Source organism: Rutidosis leptorrhynchoides, chromosome 3, assembly GCF_046630445.1.
Source record: "Rutidosis leptorrhynchoides isolate AG116_Rl617_1_P2 chromosome 3, CSIRO_AGI_Rlap_v1, whole genome shotgun sequence".
In the NCBI taxonomy this organism is placed as follows: Eukaryota; Viridiplantae; Streptophyta; class Magnoliopsida; order Asterales; family Asteraceae; genus Rutidosis; species Rutidosis leptorrhynchoides.
Window position 1 is genome coordinate 8,197,501 of NC_092335.1, and position 23,457 is coordinate 8,220,957.

General features: G+C 30.4%; 1 non-coding gene across 1 annotated transcript; it reads right to left on the bottom strand.

Annotated features, from left to right (window-relative positions):
- Window positions 1-1,342: 1,342 nt before the first annotated feature.
- Window positions 1,343-1,449, bottom strand: LOC139903237 (small nucleolar RNA R71). The gene has a single exon (XR_011778072.1). It is a non-coding gene; the product is annotated as a small nucleolar RNA R71 (small nucleolar RNA).
- Window positions 1,450-23,457: the final 22,008 nt, after the last annotated feature.

Genomic DNA, 23,457 nt, shown 5'->3' on the forward strand with positions numbered 1-23,457 from the left:
AACTTTAGTTTTATTTTTATATTTTGTATCCTTTTATTCGTTAAAATTCGTAATTTTTATATTTATCGTTCGTATTTAGTTTTAAGTTTAGTTTTGCCGTAGTTATTTTTTATATTACTAGATTTTTAAGACTTTGCCGTAAAATCCCTTAAGTGCTTTTTCTTTAGAATTAAGATTTAGGCGCTTTAGAATTTTGCGATGCAGTTTTTAGATTTTAGTGCCTAATTAAGTTATTGCCGTTTTGGATATAGAATTGCATTTAAGTTTCAATACCTTTAGACGTAAGTTTTAAAAAAATTTTAGTTTTTAGACTTTTAAGTTTCGACGCTTTACTTTCTTATTTTTATTTTTCGACCTTTTGTTTTTCGACACGCTTTTTCTTTCTCATTTCTACGCTCTAGTTTTTAGGACATAGAATTTTCTTTATTTTCTTTAAATTTCGACGAAAAATTATTTTAAGCGATTAAATTAATAGACATCAAAATTTTCTGATTCGTAGTAATAGTTGGATTTGTTAGTGGCGAGTTGTGGGCTTCCGATTTAAAGGGTCATGGCTACCTGCTGCATCTATTGGCTATTCGAAATGTGGGCAAAATAATAAAAGTCTATTAATTTGATAACTTATATAATTTTTATCTTTATAACTAATAGGATATTCTGTGAATGCACCGAGCAAAACATTCACCAACTTTCATACGTTCACCACCTGTAACTCGATCAAGACATCTAGCCAATATTGTCGCCGTTGATTTTTCTTTAGAATCATCCAGTAGAACGAGTACTCCAATTCAAATTTCCGATAATCCATTTTTTGAACCTGACTTCATAATTGAGAACCCGGAGGATATTCAAGGACAATTCAGAGATCCTGAACCACAAATCATACAACCAGAGGTTGTCGAGGAAGAAACCATTAAATCAGAATCCTCTAGTGATTCAGATTCAATAAATTCAATCATGGAAAATCCGGAACCTCTAAGTATGGAAGACTCGAATGAGAGCCACATGCACGGGCCAAGGTCACGCCATTATTAAGCCAGATGTTAATGCGCCAGATTATGAAATCAAAGGACAAATCCTACACATGCTAACTAATCAATGCCAATATAGTGGTACACCAAAAGAAGATCCAAACGAACATCTTCGAACCTTTAATAGGATCTGTACTCTATTTAAAATCAAAGAAGTTGAGGATGAATAGATCTATCTCATGTTGTTTCCCTGGACTTTAAAGGGAGAAGCCAAAGATTGGTTAGAATCATTACCCGAAGGAGCGATTGATACATGGGATGTTTTAGTTGAGAAATTTCTTAAAAGATTCTTTCCGGCATCTAAAGCCGTGAGACTTCAAGGAGAAATTGTTACGTTCACGCAAAAGCCAAATGAAACATTATATGAGGCGTGGACAAGATTCGAAAAGTTGTTGAGAGGATGTCCTCAACACGGTTTAGACACTTATCAAATAGTACAAATATTCTACCAAGGTGTCGACGTTGCTACACGAAAAGACATCGACACAGCAGCTGGTCGTTCCATTATGAAGAAAACCGCAACCGAAGCTCACAAAATTATTGATAATACAGCCTCCCACTGGCATGAGTGGCACCAGGAAAAAGATATTTTTCGTTCATCTAAAGCGGCTAGAGCCGATTCTAGCCATGACTTTGATTCCGTTTCCGCAAAAATAGATGCTTTCGAAAGACGAATGGAAAAGATGACTAAAGATATTCACGCAATACGAATCAGTTGTGAGCAATGCGGTGGACCACACTTAACAAAAGATTGTCACATTGAGCAAACGATGGAACAAGGTGAGAATGTTTCCTACATGAACCAAAGTCCGGGAAATAATTATCAAAATAATTATCAACCGCCAAGGCCAAACTTTAATCGAAATCAAAACATTCTTTACAATCCAAATGGACCTAACAATAACTCGTACAACCAACAAGGTCCGAATAACCAACCAACTCAAAACAACACTTTCGATCAACAAAGACATGGCTTATATAAACCACCATAACAAACCGAAGAGAAAAATCCAAATCTGGAAGAAATGATGGCAAAGCTAATGAAATCTCAAACACAATTTATTACATCTCAAACCCAAACAAATGAGAGGTTTGATCAGTCATTAAGAACTCAACAAGTTTCCATTTTGAATCTAGAAAAACACGTAGGTACTCTTGCTAGCATGATGAGTGAGAGGGAACAAGGAAAGCTACCGAGTAATACTGAAGTAAATCCTCGGAATGAAAATGTTAATATGGTTTTAACAAATTCTGAAAAACCAGCTCCAGAAAATGGGAAGGTTTTAGATGTGAATAACAATGAAGAAGTTACAACACCACCACCACCCGAGTATATAAAGCCAGTGGTGCAACCCTACAGACCACCCATCCCATTTTTAAGAAAATGAGTTGAGTATGAGCAAGTAATAGGTAATAAAGTTTGTGATACCTCTGGAAAGAAGAAGAAGAATAAGAAAGTGCAAGAAACAAAAACCATAAAAGTAAACCCGGTGAAGACAGTTCCACCAAAACTTTCACCCAGGTTGGGTGATCCGTGTGAATTTATTATTCCTTGTCTACTTAGTGATTGTGTCATATATGATGCACTAGCAAATTTAAGTGCAAGTGTGAGTATTATGTCTCTTTCATTATATAAGAGATTAGGAGTAGGTGAGCTAATTCCAACGAAAATGAGTGTTCGACTCCTTGATAAAACTATTAAGCACCCAGTTGGAATTGCTGACAACCTACCCGTTCAAGTAGGTAATTTAACCTTTCTAGTTGAATTTGTTGTTATTGATATAGAAGAGGACTCAAACATTCCTCTAATTTTAGGTCGACCATTCTTAGCATCCACCAGGGCGTTATTTGATGTAAGAGAGGGTAGAATGACACTTAGTAATGGTGAAAAATCGATCACCTTTATGATTCGAAAGTCTAAATCTCCACCAACCAAAACCGTTGAACCAATAAAGACGATTGGTAAAAACCACGTTGTTTTACCAACTCCAATAGTGGTGCTTAACAATAATTAAATGCCTACGTGTGGGGAAGATGAAGTGACACCTAATGATGACCTGATAACAAAGAACCCCGTTGTTGATACAAAATTAAATGACTCCGTTATTAACAGTTCAATGAAGAAACAATTTATAAACGGGTTTACAATGCTAGAATTAAGGGGAACTTTAAGTTATGTAACCGGTTAGTATCCAATCTGTCACCTAAAGAAAAGACGAAACTAGTTGAATTTGTGGATAATACAGAAGAATTCGGCCACTGGCTTAAAGCAAAAGTCACAGATATGCAAGTTGATTATGGTCCAAGAGAAATTGACGATGAAGTTAATCACAATTTCGACACCACAGCTATCTAAGTGTGGGGAGATTCAAATGTTCTAAAAAGAAAATGCTGTCTAGAGTTAATTATTCTGTTCTCGTGTAGTTCCGAGAATGGAATCTGATTGGTCTTTTCCACTAGCAGACACTAAAGAACTAGTTTTCTTCCCCCATTCTGAATTTTTTTGTTTTGTAGGTTTTGTATAAAATTAATATGCTTTTTAAATTTAAGTTTTGTGTGAATTTAAAAACAAAATTTACTTTATTTCATTAAGTTTAAAAAATGATTTCTAAAATTCGTTGTAAGTTAAAGACTAGGTCATGGAACCGAAATTGCTTTACCCGAGGGCGGGGCGAAAAATTTTGTTATCATTATTTTAATATTTATTGATCTAAAGTATGCCAAAAATATTATATGAATGTGGGGTTATATACCAAACTTCAAATATATGTATATATATATATTTGTATTTTATGTTATATACAAAACAGGGTAAAACAACGCGCTTTCAAAGACTGATATTAAGTTCAGCAAAAGCCACTAATTTTAACGACAAAACGTAAAATATCAAATGTGATATAACAAACAATATGTTTGCAAACTCGGTATTTTTAATCATTCTTTTACGCTAATCACCCTCATGAATTTAAGTTTTTACTGATTACTTGCAAATGAGGGCATTGCAAGATCTTAAGTGTGGGAAGGGATTAAATTCTTTTGGGTTTTAAAAATTTGACTTATACACTTGGTTTAATAGCCACCGTTAAATTTTACTAGTAAAGCAGTAGTTGTATTAGAATCTAGTGCTCTCTAATAATAAAGAACAACCCTAGTCTTATATACTGACTACCCACTTCTAGTAAAATTTTTAAAAAATTTCAAATAAATGAATTCAAAATATTGTTTATACATATTTATGAACGATAAAACTAGGTATTAATACCGAAATTATTGTTACCTCGGAAAGGACATAATTTGAGAAACAACCCAAAACGCTAGAATTCATTTAAAATGGAATAAAGGAGAATAAAAAGGCAAAGAAAAGAATAAATAAAAGCTAAGTGTGAGAAGAATTACCAAGTTCTTTAAAACATATATCACATATTTTGTACAAGATTATCGTAGGTACTTTTGTTTTAGACTAAATTAACTGTTTTACCCGATTTACTGTAATATATTTGAAGGAAAGATGGATCTACACGATGAATCTATTCCATCATTAAAAGGAAGTAAAGTCTCCCAAAAAAGACACGCGCTTCTTGATTTAGGTCAGGAAGTTGTCGTCCAGACCAGCTGTAGGTTGACGAAAAATCTTGAAAAGTTTTCTCGAAAATCAGTAAGAAATCCACAGACCTCAGCATCAAACAGGGTCGCCATGTGGTCAGACTTATCCTAACCATGAGAGGATCTGTCTCATAAAATGGGGAGGGTGCCGTGCAAATTAGCTTGATAAGACTAATGAATCAGACCCCCAGAAAGGATAATCTCCTTAAAGATTAAAAATCAGCTTTTAAGCCTGATATTACTCAATCCTTGAGATTGACATTAAAGATTGAGAATTAAAAACTCATAGAATTCAATGATATCTAAACTCGAGCTTGAACGAGAAAATATTTTGATCAAATTAAAACCGATTTGTTTTCTGAAAACCTATTTTCAATGCGTTCATTACCACTGAACGTAAAATCCTGAGAATTCACCTGGAATTCATTAGGTCACCTGAACCAAATCGGGTGTCAACCGTAAGAACGGTGGTTGCATAGCATGGTCGAAGACAGGACCTTGTGCTAGACCGAAAAATTATAGGATGGTCTTTACTATTTCTCCTACAAAGGATAGTAATTGCATCCGACACGTTGTGGACCATGAACAAATGCATGTCATTAGACATCGCCTTAACAGTTGCTTGTTCAACGCTTTCCTTTATAACCGGACGGTAGTTTACCGAAAGGTAATATACGGAGCAAGTATACTGGACGTGTGCTTTCTTAATACAATGTTAGCAAGTGGATGACACAAAACCGCAAGTTTTGAGCTAAAATTTTAAAATATGAAACCCACAAAACCCACAAAAACCTTTTTACAAACACCGGTGAAGGGTTATTCAGAAAAACTTATCTAGGGTAAAAGCTAGAATGAATTTTCAATAGATCAAATGTTTTCATAAAGATCCAATTTCCTTAGAGGATCTAAATTTTCATAGTCATGTGGGACTGTAAACCATATTGTTACTATCATTGTTTATACTGCCGTATCAAAATCGCTGATGTATAAAGTGTGAGAATAAAAAGTGATTCGAGTGAAGTGTGATTTAATTTCAAGTTCTGTATTGCTTGAGGACAAGCAACGTTCAAGTGTGGGGATATTTGATATTGTTCCAAACGAACATATATCTAGTCGCAATATCATTCCAATATGTAAAGTTTTTAGTTGTAATTGTTATATTTTTAAGTTGTAATCATTTAAATAAATAAGTGCGAAGACGGAAAACGAAAATGAAGATTTGAAGACAAAAACGTCCAAAATGCTCAAACGTACAAGTTACACTCCAAATGACACTATTTATTGATGATTAACGTCTAAATATTGTTAAGAGTACAAGTCGCGAAACGCAAAGTACAAGATATTAAATCGTACGAAAGGACGTTCAAAAATCCGGAACCGGGACATGAACCAACTATCAACGTACGACTCAACGGAGCTAAAATTACAAGTCAACTATGCACAAGAATATAATATAATATATAAATAATTATATATATATTATATATTATAATATTCACAGCAGCCCACGTTTTGGCTAAGAAATGAGCTGGAATCAGGACCTCCGCGATCGCGGAGGAGTAAGGCACAAAACTACCGCAGTCGCAGAGCACAAAGTGTCACAAGTTGCCTATAAAAGGCCACGAAATCTGCCGAGTTTTGTACACCTTTTTCTTTTCATTTCTTTCAATCTATCGATATATATATATATATATATATATATATATATATATATATATATATATATATATATATATATATATATATATATATATATATATATATATATATATATATTATATATATATATATATATATATATAGATATTTATATATATTTATATTTACAATTTTAAGTTTAATTTAATAATAATAATAATAATAATAAGGTTATTGTAAGAAATATTTTACAGGTTTTAAAGTCAGAACTCTGTCTGTGTAACGCTACGCGATTAATAACCACTGTAAGCTATGTTCTTCCTTTTTAAATTAATGTCTCGTAACTAAGTTATTATTATACTTATTTAAACCGAAGTAATCGTGATGTTGGGCTAAATATTAAGATGGGGTTATTGGATTTTATACCATAATTAGGGTTTGGACAAAAGATCGACACTTGTAGACATTGGACTATGACTATTAATAGATGGGGGTATTGTCTAATTGAGCAACAACTCATTGGAATCTGTCGAACCTATCTTCAAATTAATTAACTTAATAATTATTAAATGATTATGAATGTCCTATTTAGTGACGTTTATATGACATCTTTTACGATCATTTAATTAATCAATTGGGTTGGGTAATTGATTATTCATTCTGGCTAAGTGGATAAATTAATATATCATGGACTAATTAAAACAGGGGTGGATTACATACAAGGGTAATTGGTGTAATTGTTAACAAAGTATTAAAATCTTGAATTACACGCAGTCGATAACCTGGTGTAATTATTAACAAAGTATTAAAACCTTGTTACAGTTCGAATCCCTAATTAGTTGGAATATTTGACTTCGGGAATAAGGTTAATTTGACGAGCATATTATAATTATGACCGATGGACTATTATGGGCAAAACCTAGATAGGTATCAAATAAGCCAGGACAAAGGACACTTAACCCAGAGTAATAAATTAAAATCAAAACGTCAAACATCATGATTACGGAAGTTTAAATAAGCATAATACTTTTATTTCATATTCTATCGCAATTTTATTTACGGTTATTTTATCTATCGTCATTTATTTATCGTTATTTATTTTACGCACTTTAATTATTGTTATTTATCTTTACGTTTAAAAAATATAAAATCGACAAACTGGTCATTAAACGGTAAAACCCACTTTAATAATAATAAACACTTATATATATATATATATATATATATATATATATATATATATATATATATATATATATATATATATATATATATATATATATATATATATATATATATATATATATATTTGTATAAATATAGTTTTATAAAAATATAGTACGTAATCACTAGCTCCCCGTGGAACAAACCGGACTTACTAAAAACTACACTACTCTACGATTAGGTACACTGCCTATAAGTGTTGTAGCAAGGTTTAGGTATATCCATTCAATAAATAAATAAATAACTTGTGTAAAATTGTATCATATTTAATATTATTTTGTAATAAAATATAATCTATTTCGTATACACCGTTGCACACATCAGTATTACTTATCGTAAGATCTAAAAGTGCAAAATTCACCTTTAAAAATAGTAAAATGTCATTTTCGGCATCTAAACAGCTTCGAACGGGGGAAAGCCTTAAGGAAGTCTTGCTCGTAGCACCATTTTCTAGATATCTTGAGAATATGCGCCTAATCTACAATTGAAAATATTTCAAGAAATTTTCCACAAAATTTTGCCCGATTTTGTGGTGAATGTAGTGACTTCAAATATGTGTTTTGCGGCCATTAATTATCATCAAAACGAAACTACACTCTCATATATTCGCATTCAATACGAAATTTAGAAACAAGAACAAAAATAAGATTGTGAATGTAGAGAAATAAAAAAGCGGCTAAAAATACTCGAACAATAAAACCAAGACATTATAAAAGCAGCAACGTTTTGTAGCTAGTGGGGATATAGTAGCCCCAAAATGATTCTCGATGTACCTAAATACAATATTAAATAAAAACAAGTATCATAGTCGTATTTAAACAGGCACAACAATTCACATGTGAATGTATTACTTATCTTAAGATCTAAAAGCGCAAAATTCACCTTTAAAAATAGTAAAATGTCATTTTCGGCATCTAAACTGCTTTGAATGGGAGAAAGCCTTAAGGAATTCTTGCTCGTAGCACTGTTTTCTAGATATCTTGAGAATATGCGCCTAATCTGCAAATGAAAATATTTCTAGAAATTTTCCACAAAATTTTGCCCGATTTCGTGGGGAATATAGTGATTTCAAATATGTGTTTTGCGACCATTAATTATCATCGAAACGAAACTACACTCTCATATATTCGCATTCAATATGAAATATAGGAAAAAAACAAAAATAAGGTTATTAATCTAGAGAAATAAAAAACGACTAAAAATACTCGAACAATAAAACCAAGACGTTCTAAAAGCAGCAATGTTTTGTTGCAAGTGGTGATATAGTATCCCTAAAATGATTCTCGATGTACCTAAATACATTATTAAATAAAAACAAGTATAATAGTGGTATTTAAACATGTACAACAATTCACATGTGAAGGTATTACTTATCGTACGATCTAAAAGTGCAAAATTCACCTTTAAAATAGTAAAATGTCATTTTCGGCATCTAAACTGTTTCGAACGGGGGAAAGCCTTAAGGAAGTCTTGCTCGTGGCGTTGTTTTCTAGTTATCTTGAGAATATGGGCATAATCTGCAATTGAAAATGTTTCGGAAAATTCTCCACAATATTTTGCCCGATTTTGTGGGGATTGTAGTGACTTCAAATATGACTTTTGCGGCCAATAATTATCATTAAAACGAAACTGCACTCTCATATATTCACATTCAATATGAAATTTAGAAGAAAAAAAACAAAAATAAGGTTGTGAATCTAGAGAAATAAAAAAGTGGCTAAAAATACTCCAATGATAAAACCAAGACGTTATAAAAGCAGCAACGTTTTGTAGCAAATGGTGATAAAGTAGCACCAAAATGATTCTCGATATACCTAAATACAATTTTAAATAAAAACAAGTATGATAGTGGTATTTAAACAGGCACAATAATTCACATGTGAAGGTATTACTTATCGTAAGATCTAAAGGTGCAAAATTCACCTTTAAAAATAGTAGAATGTCATTTTCAGCATCTAAACTGCTTCGAACGGGGGAAAGCCTTAAGAAATTCTTGCTCGTAGCGCCGTTTTCTAGTTATCTTGAGAACATGGGCCTGATCTGTAATGGAAAATATTTCGGAAAATTCTCCACAAAATTTTGCCCGATTTTGTGGGGAATGTAGTGACTTCAAATATGTGTTTTGCGGCCTTTAATTATCATCAAACGACACTACACTCTCATATATTTGAATTCAATATGAAATTTAGAAAATAAAAATATAAGGTTATGAATCTAGAGAAATAAAAAAAAGGCTAAAAATACTCGAACAATAAACCAAGACGTTATAAAAGCGGCAACGTTTAGTAGCTAGTGGTGAGATAGTAGCCCCAAAATGATTCTCAATGTACCTAAATATAATATTAAATAAAAACAAGTATCATAGTGGTATTTAAACAGGCACAACAATTGACAAGTGAAGGTATTACTTATCGTAAGATCTAAAAGTGCAAAATTTACCTTTAAAAATAGTATAATATCATTTTCGGCATCTAAACTGCTTCGAACCGGGGAAAGCCTTAAGGAAGTCTTTCTCGTAGCGTCGTTTTCAAGTTATCTTGAGAATTATTTAAAATATTTCGGAAAATACTTCCAATATGTGTTTTGCGTCCATTAATTATCATCAAAAAGAAACTACACTCTCATATATTCGCATTCAATATGAAATTTAGAAACAAAAAAAAAATAATGTTATGAATCTAGGGAAATAAAAAAATTGCTAAAAATACGCGAATAATAAAACCAAGACGTTATAAAAGCAGCAACGTTTTGTAGCTAATGGTGATATAGTAGCACCAAAATGATTCTCGATGTACCTAAATACAATATTAAATAAAACAAGTAGCATGGTGGTATTTAAACAAGCACAACAATTCACATTTGAAGGTATTACTTTTCGTAAGATCTAAAAGCGCAAAATTCACCTTGAAAAATAGTAAAATATCATTTTCGACATCTAAACTGCTTCGAAAGGGGAAAAGCCTTATGGAAGTCTTGCTCGTAGCGTCGTTTTCTATTATCTTGAGAATATGTGCCTAATCTGCAATTGAAAATATTTCAAAAAATTCTTCACAAAATTTTGCCCGATTTTGTAGGGATTGTAGTAACTTCAAATATGTCTTTTGCGGCCATTAATTATCATCAAAATGAAACTACACCCTCATATATTCGCATTCAATATGAAATTTAGAAATAAAAACAAAAATAAGGTTATGAATCTAGAGAAATAAAAAATGGCTAAAAATACTCGAACAATAAAACCAACACGTTAAAAAAACAGCAACATTTTGCAGCTAGTGGTGATATAGTATCCCCAAAATGATTCTTGATGTACCTAAATACATTATTAAATAAAAACAAGTATAATAGTGGTATTTAAACATGTACAACAATTCACATGTGAAGGTATTACTTATCGTACGATCTAAAAGTGCAAAATTCACCTTTAAAAATAATAAAATGTCATTTTCGGCATCTAAACTGCTTCAAACGGGGGAAAGCCTTACGAAAGTCTTACTCGTAGCTCCGTTTTCTAGTTATCTTGAGAACATGGGCCTAATCTGCAATTGAAAATATTTTGGAAAATTCTCCACAAAATTTTACCCGATTTTGTGTGGAATGTAGTGACTTCAAATATGTGTTTTGCGGCCATTAATTATCATAAAAAAAAACTGCACTCTCATATATTCACATTCAATATAAAATTAAGAAAGAAAAAAAAAACAAAAATAAGGTTGTGAATCTAGAGAAATAAAAAAAGTGGCTAAAAATACTCGAACGATAAAACAAGACATTATAAAAGCAGCAACGTTTTGTAGCAAGTGGTGATAAAGTAGTACCAAAATGATTCTTGATGTACCTAAGTACAATTTTAAATAAAAACAAGTATGATAGTGGTATTTAAACAGGCACAACAATTCACATGTGAAGGCATTACTTATCGTAAGATCTAAAGGTGCAAAATTCACCTTTAAAAATAGTAAAATGTCATTTTCGGCATCTAAACTGCTTCGAACAGGGGAAATCCTTAAGAAAATCTTACTCGTAGCGCCGTTTTCTAGTTATCTTTAGAACATGAGCCTAATCTGCAATTGAAAATATTTCGGAAAATTTTCCACAAAATTTTGTCCGATTTTGTGGGGAATGTAGTGACTTCAAATATGTGGTTTGCGGCCATTAATTATCATCAAACGAAACTACACTCTCATATATTTAAATTCAATATGAAATTTAGAAACAAAAACAAAAATAAGGTTATGAATCTAGAGAAATAAAAAAATGCTAAAAATACTCAACTATAAAACCAAGACGTTATAAAAGCAGCAAGGTTTTGTAGCTAGTGCTGATATATAGTAGCCCCAAAATGATTTTCGATGTACATAAATACAATATTAAATAAAAAAAAGTATCATAGTGGTATTTAAACAGGCACAACAATTCACATGTGAAGGTATTACATATCGTAAGATCTAAAAGTGCAAAATTCACCATTAAAAATGGTAAAATGCCATTTTCGGCTTCTAAACTGCTTCGAATGGGGAAAAGCCTTAAGGAAGTGTTGCTCGTAGCGCCATTTTCCTAGTTATCTTGAGAATATACGCCTAATCTGCAATTGAAAATATTTCGGAAAATTCTCCACAAAATTTTGCCCGATTTTGTGGGGAATGTAGTAACTTCAAATATGTGTTTTGCGGCCATTAATTATCATCAAAATGAAACTTCACTCTCATATATTCACATTCGATATGAAATTTAGAAACAAATATAAAAATAATGTTATGAATCTTGGGAAATAAAAATATGGCTAAAAATACTCGAACAATAAACCAAGACGTTATAAAAGCAGCAACGTTTAGTAGCTAGTGGTGAGATAGTAGCCCCAAAATGATTCTCAATGTACCTAAATATAATATTAAATAAAAACAAGTATCATAGTGGTATTTAAACAGGCACAACAATTGACAAGTGAAGGTATTACTTAACCTAAGATCTAAAAGTGCAAAATTCACCTTTAAAAATAGTAAAAGGTCATTTTCGGCATCTAAACTGCTTCGAACCGGGGAAAGCCTTAAGGAAATCTTGCTCGTAGCGTCGTTTTCAAGTTATCTTGAGAATATGCGCCTAATCTGCAATTTAAAATATTTTGGAAAATACTCCACAAAATTTTGCTCGATGTTATGGGGAATGTAGTAACTTCCAATATGTGTTTTGCGGCCATTAATTATCATCAAAACGAAACTACACTCTCATATATTTGCATTCAATATAAAATTTAGAAACAAAAACAAAAATAATGTTATGAATCTAGGGAAATAAAAAAATGGCTAAAAATACTCGAACAATAAAATCAAGATGTTATAAAAGCAGCAACGTTTTGTAGCTAGTGGTGATATAGTATCCCCAAAATGATTCTTGATGTACCTAAATACATTATTAAATAAAAACAAGTAGCATGGTGGTATTTAAACATGTACAACAATTCACATGTGAAGGTATAACTTATCGTACGATATAAAAGTGCAAAATTCACCTTTAAAAATAGTAAAATGTCATTTTCGGCATCTAAACTCTTTCGAACGGGGGAAAGCCTTAAGGAAGTCTTGCTCGCGGCGTTGTTTTCTAGTTATCTTGAGAATATGGGCATAATCTGCAATTGAAAATGTTTCGGAAAATTCTCCACAAAATTTTGCCCGATTTTGTGGGGAATGTAGCAACTTCAAATATGACTTTTGCTGCCATTAATTATCATCAAAACGAAACTGCACTCTCATATATTCACATTCAATATGAAATTTAGAAAAAAATAAATAAAAATAAGGTTGTGAATCTAGAGAAATAAAAAAGTGGCTAAAAATACTCGAACAATAAAACCAAGACATTATAAAAGCAGCAACATTTTCTAGCTAGTGGTGACATAGTAGCCCCAAAATGCTTCTCGATCCACCTAAATACAATATTAAATTAAAACAAGTATCATAGTGGTATTTAAACAGGCACTACAATTCACATGTGAAGGTATATTACTTATCGTAAGATCTAAAAGTGCAAAATTCACCTTTAAAAATAGTAAAATGTCATTTTCTGCATCTAAACTGCTTCGAACGGGGGAAAGCCTTAAGAAAATCTTGCTCGTAGCACCATTTTCTAGATATATTGTGAATATGCGCCTAATCTGCCATTGAAAATTTTTCAAAAAATTTTTCACAAAATGTTTTCCGATTTTGTGGGGAATTTAGTGACTTCAAATATGTATTTTGTGGCCATTAATTATCATCAGAATGAAACTACACTCTCATGTATTCGCATTCAATAAGAAATTTAGAAACAAAAACAAAAATAAGATTGTGAATGCAGAGAAATAAAAAAGCGGCTAAAAATACTCGAACAATAAAACCAAGACATTATAAAAGCAGCAATGTTTTGTAGCTAGTTGTGACATAGTAGCCCCAAAATGCTTCTCGATCCACCTAAATACAATATTAAATAAAAACAAGTATCATAGTGGTATTTAAACAGGCACAACAATTCACATGTGAAGGTATATTACTTATCGTAAGATCTAAAAGTGCAAAATTCACCTTTAAAAAGAGTAAAATGTCATTTTCGGCATCTAAACTGCTTCTAACGGGGAAAGCCTTAAGTAAATCTTGCTCGTAGCACCGTTTTCTAGATATCTTGAGAATATGCGCCTAATCTGCAATTGAAAATTTTTCAGAAAATTTTTCACAAAATTTTGCCCGATTTTGTGGTGAATGTAGTGACTTCAAATATGTGTTTTGCAGCCATTAATTATCATCAAAATGAAACTACACTCTCATGTATTCGCATTCAATAAGAAATTTAGAAACAAAAACAAAAATAAGATTGTGAATGCAGAGAAATAAAAAAGCGGCTAAAAATACTCGAACAATAAAACCAAGACATTATAAAAGTAGCAATGTTTTGTAGCTAGTGGTGATATAGTAGCCCCAAAATGATTCTCTATGTATCTAAATACAATATTAAAAAAAAACAAGTATCATAGTTATATTTAAACAGGCACAACAATTTACATGTGAATGTATTACTTATCGTAAGATCTAAAAGTGCAAATTCACCTTTAAAAATAGTAAAATGTCATTTTCGGTATGTAAACTGCTTCGAATGGGGGAAATCCTTAAGGAAGTCTTGCTCGTAGCGTCGTTTTCTAGTTATCTTGAGAATATTGGCCGAATCTGCAATTAAAAATATTTCGGAAAATTCTCCACAAAAATTTGCACGATTTTGTGGGGAATGTAGTGACTTCAAATATGTGTTTTGCGGCCATTAATTATCATCAAAACGAGAGACTACACTCTCATATATTCGCATTATATATGAAATTTAGAAACACAAACAAAAAATAAGGTTGTGAATCTTGAGAAATAAAATAGCGGCTAAAAATACTCGAACAATAAAACCAAGACATTATAGAAGCAGCAACGTTTTGTAGCTAGTGGTGATATAGTAGCCCAAAAATGATTCTCGATGTACGTAAATACAATAGTAAATAAAAACAAGTATCATAGTGGTATTTAAACAGGCACAACAATTCACATGTGAAGGTATTACTTATCGTAAGATCTAAAAGTGCAAAATTCACCTTTAGAAATAATAAAATGTCATTTTCGGCATCTAAACTACTTCAACGGGGGAAAGCCTTAAGGAAGTCTTGCTCGTAGCGCCGTTTTTTAGTTATCTTGAGAATATGCGCCTAATTTGCAATTGAAAATATTTCAGAAAATTTTCTACAAAATTTTGCCCGATTTTGTGGGGATTGTAGTGACTTCAAATATGTGTTTTGCGGCCATTAATTATCATCAAAACGATACTACACTCTCATATATTCGCATTCAATATGAAATTTAGAAACAAAAACAAAAATAAGGTTATTAATCTAGAGAAATAAAAAAAGGCTAAAAATACTCGAACAATAAAACCAAGACGTTATAAAAGCAGCAACGTTTTGTAGATAGTGGTGATATAGTAGTCCCAAAATGATTCTCGATATACCTAAATATAATATTAAATAAAAACAAGTATCATAGTGGTATTTAAACAGGTTCAACAATTCACATGTGAAGGTATTACTTATCGTAAGATCTAAAAGTGCAAAATTCACCTTTAAAAATAGTAAAATGTCAGTTTCGGCATCTAAACTGCTTCGAAAGAGGAAAAATCCATACGGAAGTTTTTCTCGTATCGCCGTTTTCTAGTTATCTTGAGAATATGGGCCTAATATGGAATTGAAAATGTTTCGGAAAATTCTCCACAAAATTTTGCCCGATTTTGTGGGGAATGTAGTGACTTCAAATATGTCTTTTGCAGCCATTAATTATCATCAAAACGAGAGACTACACTCTCATATATTCGCATTCCATATGAAATTAGAAACACAAACAAAAAATAAGGTTGTGAATATTGAGAAATAAAATAGCGGCTAAAAATACTCGAACAATAAAACCAAGACATTATAGAAGCAGTAACGTTTTGTAGCTAGTGGTGACATAGTAGCCCAAAAATGATTCTCGATGTACGTAAATACAATATTAAATAAAAATAAGTATCATAGTGGTATTTAAACAGGCACTACAATTCATATGTGAAGGTATTACTTATCGTAAAATCTAAAAGTGCAAAATTCACCTTTAGAAATAGTAAAATGTCATTTTCGGCATCTAAACTACTTCAACGGGGGAAAGCCTTAAGCAAGTCTTGCTCGTAGCGCTGTTTTTAGTTATCTTGAGAATATGCGCCTAATCTGCAATTGAAAATATTTCGGAAAATTTTCCACAAAATTTTGCCCGATTTTGTGGGGATTGTAGTGACTTCAAATATGTGTTTTACGGCCATTAATTATCATCAAAACGATACTACACTCTCATATATTCGGATTCAATATGAAATTTAGAAACAAAAATAAAAATAAGGTTATTAATCTAGAGAAAATAAAAAAAGGGCTAAAAATACTCGAACAATAAAAACAAGACGTTATAAAAGCAGCAACGTTTTGTAGCTAGTGGTAATATAGTAGCCCCAAAATGATTCTCGATATACCTAAATACAATATTAAATAAAAACATGTATGATAGTGGTATTTAAACAGGCACAACAATTCACATGTGAAGGTATTACTTATCGTAAGATCTAAAAGTGCAAAATTCACCTTTAAAAATATTAAAATGTCATTTTCGGCATCTAAACTACCTCGAACGGGGAAAAGCCTTAAGAAAGTCTTGCTCATAGCGCCGTTTTCTAGTTATCTTGAGAACATGGGCCTAATCTGCAATTGAAAATATTTCGAAAAATTCTTCACAAAATTTTGCCCAATTTTGTGAGAAATGTAGTGACTTCAAATATGTGTTTTGCGACCATTAATTATCATCAAAACAAACTACACTCTCATATATTCGTATTCGATATGAAATTTAGAAACAAAAACAAAAATAAGGTTATGAATCTAGAGAAATAAAAAAATGGCTAAAAATACTCGAACAATAAAACCAAGACGTTATAAAAGCATCAACGTTTTGTAGCTAGTGGTGATATTGTAGCCCCAAAATAATTTTCGATGTACCTAAATACAATATTAAATAAAAACAAGTATCATGGTGGTATTTAAACAGGTACAACAATTTACATGTGAAGGTATTTCTTACCGTTAGATCTAAAAGTGCAAAATTCACCTTCAAAAATAGTAAAATGTCAGTTTCGACATCTAAACTGCTTCGGACAGGGAAAAGCCTTGAGGAAGTCTTTCTCGTAACACCGTTTTCTAGTTATCTTGAGAATATGGGCCTAATCTGGAATTGAAAATGTTTCGAAAAATTCTCCACAAAATTTTGCCCGATTTTGTGGGGAATGTACTGACTTTAAATATGTGTTTTGTGGCCATTAATTAACATCAAAACGAGACTCCACTCTCATATATTCGCATTCAATATGAAATTTAAAAATAAAAACAAAAAAAAGGTTGTGAATCTAGAGAAATAAAATAGCGGCTAACATACTCGAACAATAAAACCAAGACATTATAGAAGCAGCAACGTTTTGTAGCTAGTGGTGATATAGTAGCCCAAAAATGATTCTCGATGTACCTAAATGCAATATTAAATTAAAACAAGTATCATACTGGTATTTAAATAGGCACAACAATTCACATGTGAAGGTATTACTTATCGTAAGATCTAAAAGTGCAAAATTCACCTTTAAAAATATTAAAATGTCATTTTCGACATCTAAACTGCCTCGAACGGGGGAAAGCCTTCAAAAAGTCTTGCTCGTAGCACCGTTTTCTAGTTATCTTGAGAATATGGGCCTAATCTGAAATTTAAAATATTTCGGAAAATTCTCCACAAAATTTTTGCCCGATTTGTAGGGAATGTAGTGACTTCAAATATGTGTTTTGCGGCCATTAATTATCATCAAAACGAAACTACATTCTCATTTATTCGCATTCCATATGAAATTTAGAAACAAAAAACAAAAATAAAGTTATTAATCTAGAGAAATAAAAAAACGGCTAAAAATACTCGAACAATAAAAACAAGACGTTATAAAAGCAGCAACATTTTGTAGCTAGTGGTGATATAGTAGCCCCAAAATGATTCTCGATATGCCTAAATACAATATTAAATAAAAACAAGTATGATAGTGGTATTTAAACAGGCACAACAATTCACATGTGAAGGTGTTACTTATCGTAAGATCTAAAAGTGCAAAATTCACCTTTAAAAATATTAAAATGTCATTTTCGGCATCTAAACTACCTCGAACGAGGAAACACCTTAAGAAAGTCTTGCTCGTAGCGCCGTTTTCTAGTTATCTTGAGAACATAGGCCTAATCTGCAATTGAAAATATTTCGAAAAATTCTTCACAAAATTTTGCCCGATTTTGTGGGAAATGTAGTGACTTCAAATATGTGTTTTGTGGCCATTAATTATCATCAAAACAAACTACACTCTCATATATTCGTATTCAATATGAAATTTAGAAATAAAAACAAAAATAAGGTTATGAATCTAGAGAAATAAAAAACAGCTAAAAATACTCGAACAATAAAACCAAGACGTTATAAAAGCATCAACGTTTTATAGCTAGTGGTGATATTGTAGCCCCAAAATGATTCTCGATGTACCTAAATACAATATTAAATAAAAACAAGTATCATAGTGGTATTTAAACAGGTACAATAATTCACATGTGAAAGTATTACTTACCGTAAGATCTAAAAGTGCAAAATTCACCTTCAAAAATAGTAAAATGTCAGTTTCGACATCTAAACTACTTCGGACGGGGAAAAGTCTTAAGGAAGTCTTTCTCGTAACGCCGTTTTCTAGCTATCTGGAGAATATGGGCCTAATCAGGAATTGAAAATATTTCGGAAAATTCTTCACAAAATTTTGCACGATTTTTTTATGACCCGTCCTAATCCATCCGGACGAAGTCCAAATCGATTATAAACACAACAGTTGATCGCGATGTACTTGACCTCTATATGATATATTTTACAAACATTGCATTCGTTTTTGAAAAGACAATCTTTCATTACATCGAAAGTTGACAGCATGCATACCATTTTATAATATATCTAACTATAATTTACTTAATAATAATCTTGATGAACTCAACGACTTGAATGCAATGTCTTTTGAAATATGTCATGAATGACTCCAAGTTATATCTCTAATATGAGCAAAAGCACAGCGAAAGATTTCTTTCGTACCTGAGAATAAACCTGCTTTAAAGTGTCAACCAAAAGGTTGGTGAGTTCATTAGTTTAACATAAATAATCATTTCCATCATTTTAATAGACCACAAGATTTTCATTTCCAGTTCTCATAAATATACGTCCCATGCATAGAGAAAAAATAATCATTCATATGGATTGAACACCTGGTAACCGACGTTAACTTTAATGCATAGAATATCCCCAAACAGAACCTCTCATCTGTATAATAATAATCTGGAAGTACTAAAGCATTCGTACCCCGAATGGGACTTGTCAAGGTCCATAGATCTATCTTTAGGATTCGCGTCAATCAGGGGTCATTTCCCTAAATTCTTAGGTTACCATACTTGAAGGGCGATATTCGGTTAATAATCCAACCATAGAATGTAATTTTAAATACTTGTGTCTATTTCGTAAAACATTTATAAAAGCAGCGCATGTATTCTCAGTCCCAAAAATATATATTGCAAAAGCATTTAAAAAGGGAGCAAATGAAACTCACAATACTGTATTTTGTAGTAAAAATACACATGACGACATTGAACAACTGAACAATGCAGGGTTGGTCTTGGATTCACGAACCTATATCATTTGTTTATATATTAACACACGTAATTGTAATCAAACAATTATATATATTATTATTAGTGATAATTTTTATATTTATAAATTATATATTTTATTATATATTTATCTTGTATATTTTAGATAAATAACTAGAAGTATCAATATAATTAGTTTATAGGTGTTTAATATATTTTTATATAATTACTCTTTCGTTTGCAAAATACTAGTTATAATAGTACTAGCTTAATTATAATAATAATAATAACAATTTTTATACTACTACTAATAATAATGATAGTAGTAATAATAGCTTTTATAAGAATATAGATTTAAAGTAATGATACTTTTAGTAATAGTTATATTAATTTTTGATAATAACAATACTTGTTAATGATATTTCATATTAACGAGAATGTTAATATTAATAATAATTCTTACGTCAATACTAATAATATAAAATGATACTAATACTTTTATTAATGAAAATAATTATAAATTATATTATTTTCATACTAATAATGATAATAATAATAATCATAATCATAATAATGATAGTAATATTTATACTTGGTAATAAAATTTGAAAATTTTATTTTAATGATAAAAATGTTAATATTATCAATAATAATTACAATAATCATAATAATAATAACAATTGATAAGTAATTCTTATACTAGTAATAATGGTAATAATAATACTTATAATGCAATTAAGTTTAACAATAATAATAATTATAACAATAATAATAATAATAATAATAATAATAATAATAATAATAATAATAATAATAATAATAATAATAATAATAATAATAATAATAATAATAATAATAGTAGTAGTAGTAGTAGTAAAGAAAACTACCTTAGAAATAAAAAGAATGCACCAAGCAAGGATTGAACCCAAGACCTCTCGAAACACGACACCCTCATCAAACCATCTAGTCTAATCTATCTTTCTGCTTTATACCCGTATATATATATATATATATATATATATATATATATATATATATATATATATATATATATATATATATATATATATATATATATATATATATATATATATATATATATATATATTATGTATCTGTTTTCCATTTTACTCATCTTCTCCAATTTAGTAGTTTGATCAGAGAATTTAAAAGCGATACAATAAAAAAATGATTTTGTGGTTTTAATAAACACTTGTAAAGAACCATAAAATTAGAAAGAGTGTTATTGATTTAACAAAAAAAATAAAAAAATAAATATAATTACAGAACATGTCGCTGCTGCAGTCGGTTTAAAGAAAAAAAATTGAATTTGCAATTGGTTATGATTTAGATAAAGGTTATAACACGAATTAATTCGTAAATTTTTTATAGAAACTAATGGAATCGTCAATTGGACTTGAATCATCAAAAAGAGTTCGAATTTCCTCAAGAACGATTCTGTTGACTTTTTAAAAAAAACAACTTTGACTTTGAAATTGGAACTCAATATATAAAATTAGAATTTAAAACTTTGCAGATAGTTTAGAAACATGATTTTTAACCTATCTGCATTAATACATTTTGAAGAACGATTCCAATTTGAATTTTTGACATATGGAACGAAGAACAGAGGTTTCAAACAAAAAGAAGAAAATATCAAATTAATTTAATAAGTAAAATTTAATAATATCAGTTATTATTGATGAAGGAGTGAATGATTAACCAAAAGCATTAAACTAAACGTTCATTTTATAATCAACTTGATTGACCTGTATCAATCAGGAATTTAGGGACAGAAATAATAAAAATAAAATAAAAGTTGAAACAGACCCCTAACAGAAATTGGCATTTAGTAAAAGCTCGATTGACTTAAAGCATTGCAATATTCGATTCCTTTATTATTAACAGACAGGGAGACAAATTTTGATAAGGATGTAAAACAGATTCCATAGTTTTATCATAAGGATGTAATAATAGTAATATTAATAACTATATTTTAACTTGTAATTTTTTTCATATATTAGTGTTACAATTTATTACATATGTAATGTAACTACATAATGTATATTATATAACTGGTATTTAATACTAAATTTATACCTTTTAACATATATATATAATAATAATTATAGAAATCATATATATATGTATACGTTCATTTTAATTATTTTATATCTAAATTCACATATTAAATTTTAAAGTTTAAATTACATTTTATTATTTCCAATTATTATTATATATACTTACATTTATTTATATAACTATATTTATTTAAAACAGTTGTTCGTGAATCGTTGGGCATAGTCAAGGGTTAAAATAAATTCATGGACAAAGTTCAAAATTTTGAGTTTCAATTCAACAGACTTTGCTTATCGTGTCAAATTCTTTTTAGATAAAGTTTAAATTTGATCGGAAATCTCCGGGTCGTCACAGTACCTACCTGTTAAAGAAATTTCGTCCCGAAATTTGAGCGAGGTGGTCATGGCTAATAATAAAAATGTTTTTCTGACGAATATGAGCTGATAAATAGAGTTTTATCATTATTAGTTAATATAGATAAAATGATTCGAGTACTCGAGTGAAGCTATCACAACAGATCGAGATAGAGATTTAACTTTTGACATAGCCACGGTGGATTTCTGAAATTCAAGGGATTAAAAAAAATCTTCTAAATCTAAAAGATTTGATTCTTCAGCGAATAAGGAAATTAAGATCTCTATAATTAAATACGGTGATCTGCCTCGATTTCCTTGTCTGATATTTCCATTATAAATTAAACTCTTCCGTTCCATTATTCTCATCATTCTTTTACTTTCTTTCTTAGTTCATACATCCAAAAGATGATGAAAATATTTAATCCAGTTCTAATCCTTGATATTCTTCTAATTATCCTTCCTGTCATCCTTCTTTTCAATCTTCCACAAAAAAAAATCTGTTTACTTCTACTATTGTTTTGGGGTGATACTATTCTTAATTATATCGTGTCTTTATGTTGCTATTCGTATTAATATCCACGATTTATAACTTCCGTGTTGTTATTGGGCTTTATATTTTTCTCTTATATTTTGGAGCTCGTTGCCTTTTTATTATCCTCCCGACCTCTAGTAAAGCGAGTAACGGTCCAGAATTTGTAAGTATGGAATTTCGGATAAACATCATGTCCTAAATAAGAAAGAATGTATTAGCACGATTTGATTTGTCAAATTACCAGAATCACTGAGAATAGAACTATCAAGAATATATTTTCTTGATATGTTCAGAAGTTAAGCAGAATGAAAGAGTTATGTAACATGGCACATGATGACGTTATGACTTGTGAATCATCACATTCCATTAGAAACTCAGAATGACTTACTGTAATATAATCACGTTGATCAAGTGTCATTATATTATACTAACTCATGCATCAATTTCCAACACTACTAGAAAATTATTCATAATTCAAACTCGAATTTTAAAAAAATTTAGAAACTAAAGTAGTTTCCTTTATGATGTAATATAGATAGCACAAAGAGATAAATAATTTCGGACGAGAATATTTAGGAAAATATCTTCAGAAATATCGAAGATATTTATGATGATATTTCGGAATTTCTAAGTTCGATGGTCGATGAAGAAAGATTTTTCGCAAGATTTTAACATGAGTACGGAGCAAGATATTCGTTGAAGGTTTTATCGGATCCAGAATTA